The sequence below is a fragment of the Aythya marila genome (genome assembly GCF_965140915.1).
Source record: "Aythya marila genome assembly, chromosome: 1".
In the NCBI taxonomy this organism is placed as follows: Eukaryota; Metazoa; Chordata; class Aves; order Anseriformes; family Anatidae; genus Aythya; species Aythya marila.
The window spans coordinates 203,459,345-203,471,566 of NC_139042.1; the positions used below are offsets into that span (position 1 = coordinate 203,459,345).

Sequence of the window (12,222 nt, forward strand, 5' to 3'; positions counted from 1 at the left end):
CCATAAGCCTGTCCACTCTTGCAGTAATATATTGTGATGGGTTTGTGATAGCGTGCAACTTCTTTGTCTATGGAATAATTAATTTCATTATGAACAGTGTCTTCGGCACAGCTGGTGGGATTCGTGTGACCAAATGTAGACACATCAGAGGTAAATTTCTCCTCTACCTTTATAGTCAGAAGAGAGACATAAGGCCTTTTAGGGAGAAATTAATCTGAACTAGGGTAGATAAATCATGTCTGAAAAATGCCCGTTGCACTTTGCGGGACAGGATGAACCATTCAGCTGTAGTTTTCTGTAGCTGAGACCTGTAAAAGATTCCAGGGATCATGACACACCACCACAAACAGCAATTCAAGCTTTTGTAGATCTACTTGGGGGGCTCTGCTCTGAGCTGTGTGAAGGCTTGTGGATGTGCATTCAGAGAGTATATTATGTCAGACACGATATAGAAATACAGGGAAAGGCAGCCCATTCTCCAGGGTATTTGTAATCTAAATGAAATCTTTTATTCCTATCCCTTTCCTAGCTTGGCGTAATGAAGAATAATTTCTAAAACATTTAAAATCCTTCCTCCAGCTTTGCAGATCATGACTGTTTCTCTGCCTGGCCATTTGAGATACTGAAGAACCAAAGACATACCATATGCAAAGCATGCTCAGTTAAAAATACACCATATTCCACCTCTGGCACGCAACAGCCGCAAGTGTGCTTGTGCCAAACTGTTGGCTGTTACAGCATTTCCAAGCCAGACATTTCAAGTTCTACTGACAGAAACCTGTTGTGGGATGTAGCTGTTGAAGCTGATAAACATGCAGAACGCTGGGATGGTGAGCTGCTGGTGTCCCGTTGAAATGTATGCTTGTAAGGGAACCATGGCAGATCAGGTTGCCATCCTGCAGCTGTGATTTACTCTGACCTGATTTAATTTCTGCAGGTGCTGATTAAAAGTGCCTGCAACAACTGCAGCCATAGCTCAGTAGAGGGGAGAGCCAGATTGCCCTACATCTGCACCTCCTTGGATACGGCCCTTTTTTCCACCTGGATGTTTTCTTTAAAGTGAGATTTAAATATTTATTTTATTTTTTTTTTCCCCCCAAGGTTTTATTTATTTATTTGTTTGTTTGTTGGGGGCAAAGCAGATGTTCCTGGAACTGGCTCATAGAAATACAGCTGGTAGAGGCAGAGGTTTTAAATTGTTTCAGCTGCTCAAAGTAAGATCACATCCATGATCATTTGCTCCTTGGCCCTAATCTTTTCCATTTTATCCCAATTTAATGGTCATGTTTCTACTGGTGAAGTTCAATCTGGAATCTTTCCTTTCTTCTCCAAGGAGAACAGACCTACAGATGAGTATCCAGAGTCTTGAGCTAGGCTCAGCTCATAATTTTTCTTGCTCATGATCCTAGTGTTAGAGATGTTAAAAGAAAGCTTATTTGAAAGAGGCGGGATTCATCTCACCTAGCTTTTGGTGTGGGACTGAAACTGCAGATTGAGACATCTATATTTCAGTGTCTCCATCTATGTTTTTCTGTGCAGTCTGTGACTCCAAATTCCCAAAATAGTCAATGTAAATGCAGAATCACATCCGTTTGTCTAAGCATGGGGTCTAGTGCTGGTTTTAACGGTCTGGGGTATCCTCCTGACCTCCAGCAGCAGTCTAAGAAGTCAAGAGTGTACCCTAAATCCTGGCCACACAGCTCAGTCCCATATGGGTATCTCTTATTCCCCACAGCACTTCCCATTGCTCTTCATACTCATGGTTTGTAGCTAAACAAAGACCCAAAGTATGTGTTTTTTCTTTTCTTTTCTTTTCTTTTCTTTTCTTTTCTTTTCTTTTCTTTTCTTTTCTTTTCTTTTCTTTTCTTTTCTTTTCTTTTCTTTTCTTTTCTTTTCTTTTCTTTTCTTTTCTTTTCTTTTCTTTTCTTTTCTTTTCTTTTCTTTTCTTTTCTTTTCTTTTCTTTTCTTTTCTTTTCTTTTCTTTTCTTTTCTTTTCTTTTCTTTTCCCCTGGAAAATACCTTTTTTGTTTACTCTTGTTCCCTGGATTTCAAAAAGGGCAGTGACAGTCTTTTCCTGTTCCTCCCAGCTCTTGTTTCTCTCACCCATATGGGGCTCGTTAGAGAGAACAGAGATGCTCCCAGACCTCAATGGGGTCTTATCCTGGCTGGATCTATAAAGCATCCAGTAATTAGCAATTCCATAAGGCAGTCCTATTATATCTGCATCTGTGTTCATGGAGGAAAAGGCTCCTGGGACCATGCAAACAGCAGTGCTGCCATAACTGGGGAGACATTGCAAGGAACATAGAGAGGAAACTCAGTGCGGCCAAAGGAAAAACCTGAAACTTTTCTAAACAGGGTCCTCTGTCTTCACAAGATAGAAATGCTTTGGCAGTGTAACACTGGAAACCACAAGACTGTACCCTGGAAACCTTTGTTAAAGCAATTAAATCAAACTGTGCTACATGGTATTAATTTAGAATTTCAATTAATGCCTATAATTTGCTATCAGCTTAGGCCAAGTCATCTTCTCAAACCAAAGCTGTCCCTTCCTTGACTGTTTCCTTGAACAATATGAAGATGGAAGCAATTTGTTAGCATAATCTGATTTAATGTGGTGACTAATCATTCTCAGAAGAAAGTATGGATTGAGTTTGTCAGACTGATTATATCTGAAGCATGACAGAGGAGGGGGCTGACCACTTCAGCTAGCATGATCAATGCAGATTCTCAGGACCTGAGCTGATCCCTGACATTTCCAGGTAAATTCAAAGTAACTTCACTTTATTAGCTAAGTGTAGGATGTCTCTATTTGCTTAACTAAGGCAGCTTGAGTTCCCCACTTCCAGAGGTGAATCCTGTTTCTATTTTCATGATGCAGCGCTGACTGCATGGTTCCCTGTTTCAGATGGAGACCGCGTTCCCCCAAACCCACCTTCTCACTTGTTTTGGTATTCGTGCCCTGTATTAGAAGAACCTGCACATAATTTATTTTTGTTTTGTTTCCTGGGAGAGTTGCTGGCTTTGCAAATTTGTTCATCACAAAACTGGCATTGTTATTATTATCATCATCATCATCGTCACTATTTTGGTTCAGCTTTGTAGAATTTTCATTACATCAGCAACTCTTGTCTCAGACACTGTTGATGACCAGCCCTGCATCCTGCAGTGGAAAAAGAAAGCCGGTGTCCAGAAAGTCACTTTCCTGAGCACTTGTCTCTGTTCCCCTCATTGGCTAAAATTTCATCACCACTCATGTAAATATTGACATTTGCCAGGGACTTTCTTTTGTGCTTTCATTCCCCACTGAAAACAGCTTGATGTTTTTCTTCTGAGTTTGCCTGGACTTTTTTCTAGCTCTTTTCTTTTATCCAGCCTTTCTCTGAAGAACCTATAGGAAAAAAAACCCCTTTTGCAAAGACTTTTTATTTTATTTTTTATTTTATTTTTCTTGCTGCAAACATTAATTCCCTGCACAGATAGTCTGGGAACTTTTCGATGTTCTTATTTTTTATTTTTTTTTTAACTGCGTGACACAAGAAACTACAAGAGGAACGTTATCTCTGCAAGGCAGCAAGTCATTGTACTTGCTTCTAAGAGCTGATCCTTGTTTTGTTTGACTCACTAGCTGTTTTGTTCTGGCAGCGATGCGCTGGAATATCCTTGCACTACCTCAGTAGCACTTGATTTCCTCCCTTTCAGTGCCACTTCTGCAGTCAGACTGTCCTCGCCATGAGCAAACCTGTCAGCATCTGGCCCATTAATAATGACTTGTTATGAAATACAAATTAATCAAGCACTGAGATTATTGTGCTGCATTTCCCAGGACTTGTTATCAAGAGTGATTGCGCAGACATCTTGTTGCATGGGGGTAGATTGCAGTTTGGTTGGAATTAACTCGCAACAGCTGCTTTATTACTGTGATGTATTTTTATGTAGGATGAAAGATGTGAATATCACTTGAGCCCAACAGATCTGCGCACAGAGGAGTTTACAGTCTGAGGAAGAGACAAGGCTGGAGCAGATGACAATAAACAAGGGAATGGCACATGTGTAGTTGTAATTCAGTCTGAACATTTTAGCAGAGACTTTATTCATTTATCCTCTTGCTCTTCCTTATTTAAGGAACAGCTATAGGATGCATTAATCAAGTAGGTGAAGAGTCAAGAGCTTTATCTTTAACAACATTAAAATTTTTCTTGTTGAACTTTCTCCCTGTGGACCCAGTACTCAGCTCCGGCCAAGCATCACTCAGCTGAGAAGCCATAGGAAACAGATAAAAACAGGTTAAGAGGGATTTATTTCAGAGAAACAGCAAGTATATTTTGATCTGAGAGACGTAATCATTTAATACAAGAGTGCATCTTAAGCATCTTAATAAACAGTTAATCTGTATACTGAACTTCGCTCTCAACCCATGTAACTCAGCTACCATTGTTCAGCTATGTTACGAACCTTGTAAAATAACAGAAGGTGCTAAACGAGCAACTGGGAGAAAAATAGACAAGATGCACATCTTTTAAAATGTAAATAAGAACAAACTGACCTGCAAAGGAAGAACATAACTGGTAAGTACACAGTCAGAACTTTGTCAGTTGTGACTGAAAAGGATGTGTGGTGACCCTGCCCAGATTGATGCACACAGGGTTTGTTTTTGTTGCTTTCCAAAAGTGCGCACAAGCCTTTGGCTGCAAGGATATGATAGATGCAAGGACAAAATGTTAGGAGACAGAGAGAGAAGCCTGGGACGAGCGATATTTGGGGCATCTGTTACAAAGTGTGTGGGTAACAGAGGCTTAAAAATTCTTGGGAGCAAGAGTTATGACCCCTGATCTGGGAAATGCTGTGTGCCAGAAGCAGTTGCAACCAAGATGCGTTTATATTAAATTGATCTTCTAATTCCCACAGCCCACTAAAGATCTTTCTCCTTTGTGAGAAACCTTTTCAGATTCTCTCACCCACTTCCCCCACCCCAACATATTCACCCCCTACCAATTCCAGTTTATACCCTGCTCTAGTGCTTTTAATTTTCTGAATATATTTCATGATGACTTTTGCCCATGGAAATGCTGAGGAAGCTGCTGTTGGGTGTACCGTGCCTTTCCTCAGCTGAGTTTTTATCTTTTAAGAACACTTTAAACCTGCCAGAGACAAAATGGGATATGAAGAACCAATTTCAATTACAAGTGTGTGAGGTGGTTTCCCAGCAACAGGAGTATTTAAAAGCAACAAAAATTAGCATACCTTAAAAAAAAAAAAAAAAAAAAAAAAAAGAGCAGTAGCAGCAGCCGGTGATTTTCAATTTTCATGCTTTAATATTTTGTATTCATTAGAAAGTACATTTTGAGCATTGCTTCTGCCTGAAGGCACAACCCCAACTCATCTTAAAATCACGTCTCTCCTTTCTTCATTGAAAAGTACTTACAACTTTAGAAAGATAGAGAGGGAAAAAGAATAGGTGGGAAAAAAGAGACAGATCAGACTGGAAACATAACTGGTTGGAGCTGAGCTATTGACTTCTCTCAATGGATTAACAATCCCTTCTCCTTTAGGATCCAGCTCCTCTTTTGATCCACACAAAGAAATATCCCATCTCAAAATTTTCTTTTTTTCTCCCCTCCTTCCACTCTTGTCATCTTCACTGTACACACATCCCTCTCTGTTCTCTTTGGACACTACAGTTTTTCTCCAAAACCTCATACCTGACAGATAAATCCGGGAGAATTTACACCATGAAAGAGCTGTTTTAGAACAGAGTTAACAAATCACAGACATTGTATCCCAGATCAGCTAACACAGGTTTTAAATGCAAGGAGAGGAAGGATAATATCAACAGAGACCAGTAAGACCCATAGCGTCCCAGTAAGCTCAAGTGCAAGAAGAAACTAAGACAGGCTAGAGATTTGTGTATGCCCCATTAACCTTGAAGGATTTGTAGTATTTGGGACACTCGTGTCCCCTAACACCTTATACCTGACAACAAATGTGCATGGCAGTAACATTCCCTTTGTATAGGTCTAGAGGAGGGCAAAAAAAAACAAGGAGAAATGAGTTATGTCCTACCTAAGGATAGACATCTATTGTGTAGATACTTCATTACAGAAATGATACTGGGACTACAGGATCCTAAAATTACAGCTGCTCTGAGGGCACGGGGAGACAAAAGTGGCTGCATGGAGCCACAAGGAAAGGCCCAGCAAGCCAAGTCTCTGACTGTGGGAAAAGCAGATGCCTCTGGTGATACTTCCCAGGTATAGAAAAAATGAAGTTTAACATTGAACTGGTTAAAGCAAAGAGCTTCTGGCTAGCTCAGGAACAAAAAGAAAACTCTCCAACCTCAGAAATTTATTTCCCAGTCCTTTTTGTTCCTCCAAAAATTTTCTGTTCTTCAGCAAAACATTTCCATTTTCAGCCCAAGTTGGACCAGAAGAGCAGTCCTATGGATTTATATGGTCTTGGTTTATGTTATCCAAAGACAGACATCAAAGACATCTGTTTCTTTGCACAAAATCAGCAGGAAACAGATCACTTGCACTGCAAGAATTGTCCTGACAAGATCAATCTTTGGCATTTTGGGATGTGAAGAGATGATTTTGGTTAATCTGCTTTGTCTGGGCTGCTAGGCATCCAGAAATCCTGGCCAAATGTTCATATTCTTTATTGCATGGCAGCATTTTTAAGTGAATAAAGGAAGATATATCAAGGAGAATTGTTGGAGAAAAAGTGCCATCAGAGGAGCGCAGACAATAAATATTTTGTTTCTCTAAAGGTTACTGATTGACTGATGAAAAAGTAGGGGGAACCAAATTTATCTTCCTGCATCAATTCTAATAATAGGACAAAATCACTTGTCATGTGGCCCGTAAACTCCCTGTCTTGTACCTCTTCATATACAAACTTTTTAAAGCAGTTGCAGATTGCTCCAAGTATGAGGATCCAACAAGGGCTTGAGCCTCCTGCCTACATACAGGAGCCTTGTAGCAGATGGGATGCTGTCTGAGACATCCCTGTAGGGTTGTCATGTACAGCTCAGGGCCTGCAGGAGGCCTGCACTGTCTGTAACAACAGCTGGAGGCCAAGCAGGATCTCCCAATTTCACTGTGTACCTGTGCTTGGGCTACCAGATTGAAACCCCCAAGGTGAGAGCCTGAATCCTGTCCTGGGCTCCTGCATTTATTACAGAGGTGACCTTGGAGAAGACGAGGTGGCAGCCAAGAAGCTACAAAGCATAATGAAATTAAAGAGATAAAAGTGGATGTAGACAGCTGCCTTTCCCCTTCCCTGCAAGGAGCAGAGAGAGGACCCTGGGGAGACCTGTGAGCTCAGATTCTCAACAGGCGAACCGTCAGCAGAAAGCCTCTGGGAGTCAGGTATTTGCAATTTAAATGGATTGAAATCAAAAGCAAGTGCCATGAAGTTGCTGGTCAGCAATAAATTAGTTTTTAAAGTTTCTTTATAAATAAAAAAATAAAATAAAAAATGATTAAAAAAAAAAAAAAAAACACAACTTGAACTGACTGCTGCCATCCCTTAATTCAAGCCATTCTCTTAATGATGCCCATTCTCTGCAAAACCACTCAAATACTGATGGTTCGTTTACTCTGAGCAGCAAAAATCCCTACAAAACTTCCTACTTTTCTCATGTCACATTTCTCTCTGCCCCATCTGGTGTCTGTATCTCCCTGCAGTCTCAGCAGTAATGAAATGGAGCAGCTTTCTCTCATAATAAGAGTTTATTCTCCCTTATCTCCCAGGCCATCTCTGAGGCTGACTTTCTCCATAGTTCCAGCCATCCAAGCCTGGAATTGGAGGAGGGAATGATGGTAGTGAGGCTGCCATGGAAATTAGGAGCATGGAGAAAGAAAATCTGTTGGGATGTGGAGGAAATAAATGGGAAGACTATTCTGAAAGATCATAGCTGCAGTTGATTGTGCTATATGTATACATGTGCAATTGGTAGAAGTTTTACAAAGCTCTGAGAATTCAATTTATTCTGAGATGTTTTAAACATAGGATGGAGAATAACTATGTTTAGGAACACTTTAAAAATCTTGAGATAACAAGGGTGCAAGGCAGCCATAATATTTTCTTCATAACCATTAGTCTGGCAGTCAATGTGGAAAACACATCCTTACACATGAAAAAAAAAAAATAAAATAAAAATGTAGTTTTTGTGAAGTTTCGCTTAAAAAAATACTGGAAGAAGTTAAAAGGTAACAAAGTGCATACTAGTGTGAACAGGGGGCTGATTTCTCAGGCTGCAATTGTCTCCCAGAGGAGAGGCAGAGCCTTGGCTAAGAGGAAGGAGGTGGGTGGTGGAAGCAGACACAAACACCTGCCTGTGGCTCCTAAGGGTGCAGAGATGCTTCTGGCCATTTCTGCTGGTGGGAAGGAGGGCACTGCACTGGGGACACCTTGTAGGGATGTGGAGGGACTTGTGCCATGGGGAGTGAGCAGAGGGAAAGGGCAAGGAGGTGTGTGAGGGTGGATATTCCCACTACAAGAGTACTTTTGTCCCCATCCTCCAAGCAATAAATCTCCTTTTCACCTGCAGTGCTGAGAATGAGTTAAAGATATTGCAAAGCTGGCTGAAAGAAAACCCCCACCAGGACTGATGTTGATGCTGTTTGGTCTCACTGCTTGGGTGGGGGCTCGGAAGAGTTTTGATCTCTGGAGGTAACTGAGAGAACCGATTCCTATCTGTTGGGGCTGGCGGTGAAGGGCAGCAAATCACACATCAGCTGCCTCAGCTAGCTGACTGCAAGATGTGGAGTTAAACACAGTCACATTCACAGCCTCATGCTTCGTTAGTAAATTACTCTATAATGAACTGGTACGTAATGACTACTCTATTTTCTTCCATGGCTAATGCCCTGTTGGTATCTCATCCATAGACTCGCTTGAGCAGAAAAGGTGATTTACACCACAGCTGACCTATCCCTGGGACAGGCAGCAGCCTGATCCCTCTTGGATTTAGCGTGAGCTAGCCTGAACCCTAAAAGAGGAGAAGGAAAAGACTAAGAAGAAATGCAGTGCTGGTTATGCCGGAGAGAAATGTTCGATCATTTCATTAACCCAATAATGTTTCAAACTAAGACCTTAATGGTACAATCAATAACTCAGTCTGTGATCAGTTTGTTAGTCAGTCTCAAATGCTTTCATTTTAATAGGGAATTCCCAGAGGGATCATGAACTATTGCTCATAAACAGTAATTTGGGGTGTGTGCAAAGCATGACTTCTGGTTTTTACTTTGTTTCTTTCTGACAGCATCATTCAGACTGCTGCTGGATGGCAGCCCCAGGTGCCTCAAAGTCCTCCATCCTCCACCAGACTTCACAGACTAAACTTTTTCTACCTCTGCTTCAGCCCCAAATCATTGGCCGTGTAGCTATAGCGTAGCAGCACAACCTGCGGTCACCTTCACAGATCTCATGAGCCCAGCTCAGCTACTTCTTAATTCATTGTGGACTCTCATCTGCCTGGAAAACCCCATGCAGACACCTCCAAGACAGGCTCTGCCCCTTTGACAGCATCAGGGCATTGTCCCCCCTTTATTCTTCCCTTCCATCTTCCCTTCTGTGAAGATTTCTAGCTCAGTGATAAAAAGCTGCCAGATACTATCTCAGGTGCTCAAGTACACTTGAAACAAAAAAAAAAAAAAAGCTGAAAAAGGTCCAAATCTCACAGGCAGGGAGCATTCCTTAGCTCTTTGAAGGCACTCAGCCCCAAGGGAGGTGGGCGAGGGGAACGTACATGGCAGCATTTGATATTTGAGCTGGCTGCAAAACAGCAGAGTGATTTCTTTATGCAGTTTCAGCTGCAAGAAATGGGGGCACTTCCTTTCTGCTTTGCTGGGTAGAATTTTATCTTCTGTTTTTGACATTTATTAATTTTCCACTTATTAGGCTGCCTGTGAGATTTTCTTTGTTGTTTTTCTCTTTTTCACTATTATTTAAACAATCAGCGCGTGCAGAGTTTTCATTGTCAAATTAAACACACCGAGTAAATACAGTCCCCGAAACATTCCCCAGATTTTATCTGGGAAATCCGATGAAATTATGTGGCTGACAGTTGTTCAGATGAGCTTCCTCTGCTAAAGTACAATAGCAAATTATATCCTTCATTCCCTTTCCCTTCTCTTCATTATGCATTGGAGGGAAGGGAGCAAGAGAAAAGAGCAGCTGTCCTGGCGTTGCATTTATTCTGCTGCGATGAACGCACAGCACACAAGTAAAAAAGTGCTCATGGTGAGCACAATGCTTAGCAGTGAGATTACACCTAGGGTATAACGCGATATGTGACCTGCTCCAGGTTGCAATGACTTGCTAAGTCAGCCAATTTCTTTTTCCTTGTCCTTCTGTGGCAGAAGAGCGTCTGAGAAGTGAACAGAGATTATGCTGATTCCTGCCCAGAGCTCCTCACTCTTGCTGGATATAGCCTGGAGTTAATGTACCTGAGCAGTGAGGCAGCTTTCTAAAGGACTTGCTCTGTTCATGGCATAAATTTTACTGCAGAGGGGAAAAGCAGGTTCAGCCTTGCCTGTTAGCCATACTTCTCATGTGGCTTATAATGAAAGAAACCACATAACTTTAGGAAAAGCTGAAATCTGAAGGACTGTGGGTGGTCGGGGTGGAGGGGGAGCAGCATGCTCAGCCCATCCCGAGGGCACAAAACTGAGCCTGGCATCCCACAGAGACCATCAGGCTTTAGGCTAAAGGGATCAGCCAGTATGAGCAAAATAGTTTAAAACATGGTGTGAGGTGGGACTGGGCAGGGGAATGGCTCAGATTCTGACTTATCAAGCAGAGTGGTCATCCACCAGAGATATAGATTCCCTATATTCTGATACAGCATCCCTGTAACTGGTGGGCTCAGTTTGAGAAGAGGTTGGGCCCAACTGGCAATGATGTAGAGAGAATGTCTGTGTGTGAAGTAATTCAACATGTAAAGCAACTTCAGCCCTTCACATCTATGGGCCTGATTCTCAGAAAGGTGTCTCATTTTTCAGACTGCCAGGGCCTCGAAGAAAAGCTTATGGTACTGATTCCTCCTTTTAAGTCCCTCTCCCCAACAGTGGTAAGTGGATTTCACATGAAAACCAAAAGGTTGTAGCCAGACTCCCAACTCTTTGCTTTTGTAGTTTGCCAAAACCCACAACCACCCAGCCAAGAGGACTGGAACTGAACCGGTTTCATGACTCCTACCTGAATGTAATAAAACGGGAAACTGGATGAGAAACAAGATATCAAGATATCTGCATGATCCTCACAAACAATGTCATCAGTGAGATGAGGTGATGGTGGAGACAGGGAAGGGTATCAAACATACTTCTTGTTTTCACCTCTCATTAAACACGTTTTGATTGTTTTCTTAACAGGAATTGGCAGAGAAAGCTCAGCACATTAATTAGGTTGTAATCCAAAGCTAAAAGACATTAAGAAAGAGAGATAGAAAACCTGGCTCTGGGTACACACTACCATGGGCCCATGGGAGAAAAGTCTGTGATTAAGACAATCATATCTAAATTACAGAGCACAGAACAATGTGAAGAAAGGCACATAGCCAAGTGAACACCAAACCAGCACTTCCAGATGAAGCTTCCATAGCTGTTGTCTAATTTGTGGCAGAAAGGTGTTTGTAGATGGCAGAAGATGACACCACAGGTTCCCAAATCTACTCAGAGGTGGCAAAATTGAGCAATATCAGTCTGAGGTTGAGGTCTTCTGTCTCCATCTCCTGTGTTTCCACCTAGAGACCATCACCTCCTGCCAAGCATTGTACCATGGTACCTCTGAGGATTCTTTACAATGATACCAGTAACTTCTTTTTAGTTTGCAGGTCAGGAAACTGAGGCATCAAGGAAGCTTGACTTGCCCAAGGACTTCTCGGAGGTCTAGAACAGAGGAATATAATTGCGGTCTCTTGAGCTCAATCCACTATGAATCCTTGAGCTCAATCCATTACTCAGTCCTGTAGCTGATCTTTGGAGCTCAACATGCATGAAAGACTATGCTGGAAACCAAATTCTTCATTGCAAAAGCTGATGGATATAGTTTACATGACTGGTGAGACACAGAATCATAGAATCAAAGAATATCCTGAGTTAGAAGGGACCCACAAGGATCATCAAGTCCAACTCCTGCTACCACACAGGTCTACCCAAAAATTCAGACCATATGGCTAAGAGCATAGCCCAAACACTTCTTAAACTCCAACTTATC

General features: G+C 41.8%; 1 protein-coding gene across 1 annotated transcript in view; it reads left to right on the forward strand.

The window, feature by feature from the left end:
* SFMBT2 (Scm like with four mbt domains 2) overlaps positions 1-11,889 on the forward strand; it is a 180,711-nt gene extending 168,822 nt beyond the window's left edge. The window contains exon 24 of the transcript XR_014319395.1: positions 11,833-11,889. The gene's annotated coding sequence lies outside the window, so the exon portion shown is untranslated. The remainder of the gene's footprint in view (positions 1-11,832) is intronic.
* Positions 11,890-12,222: the final 333 nt, after the last annotated feature.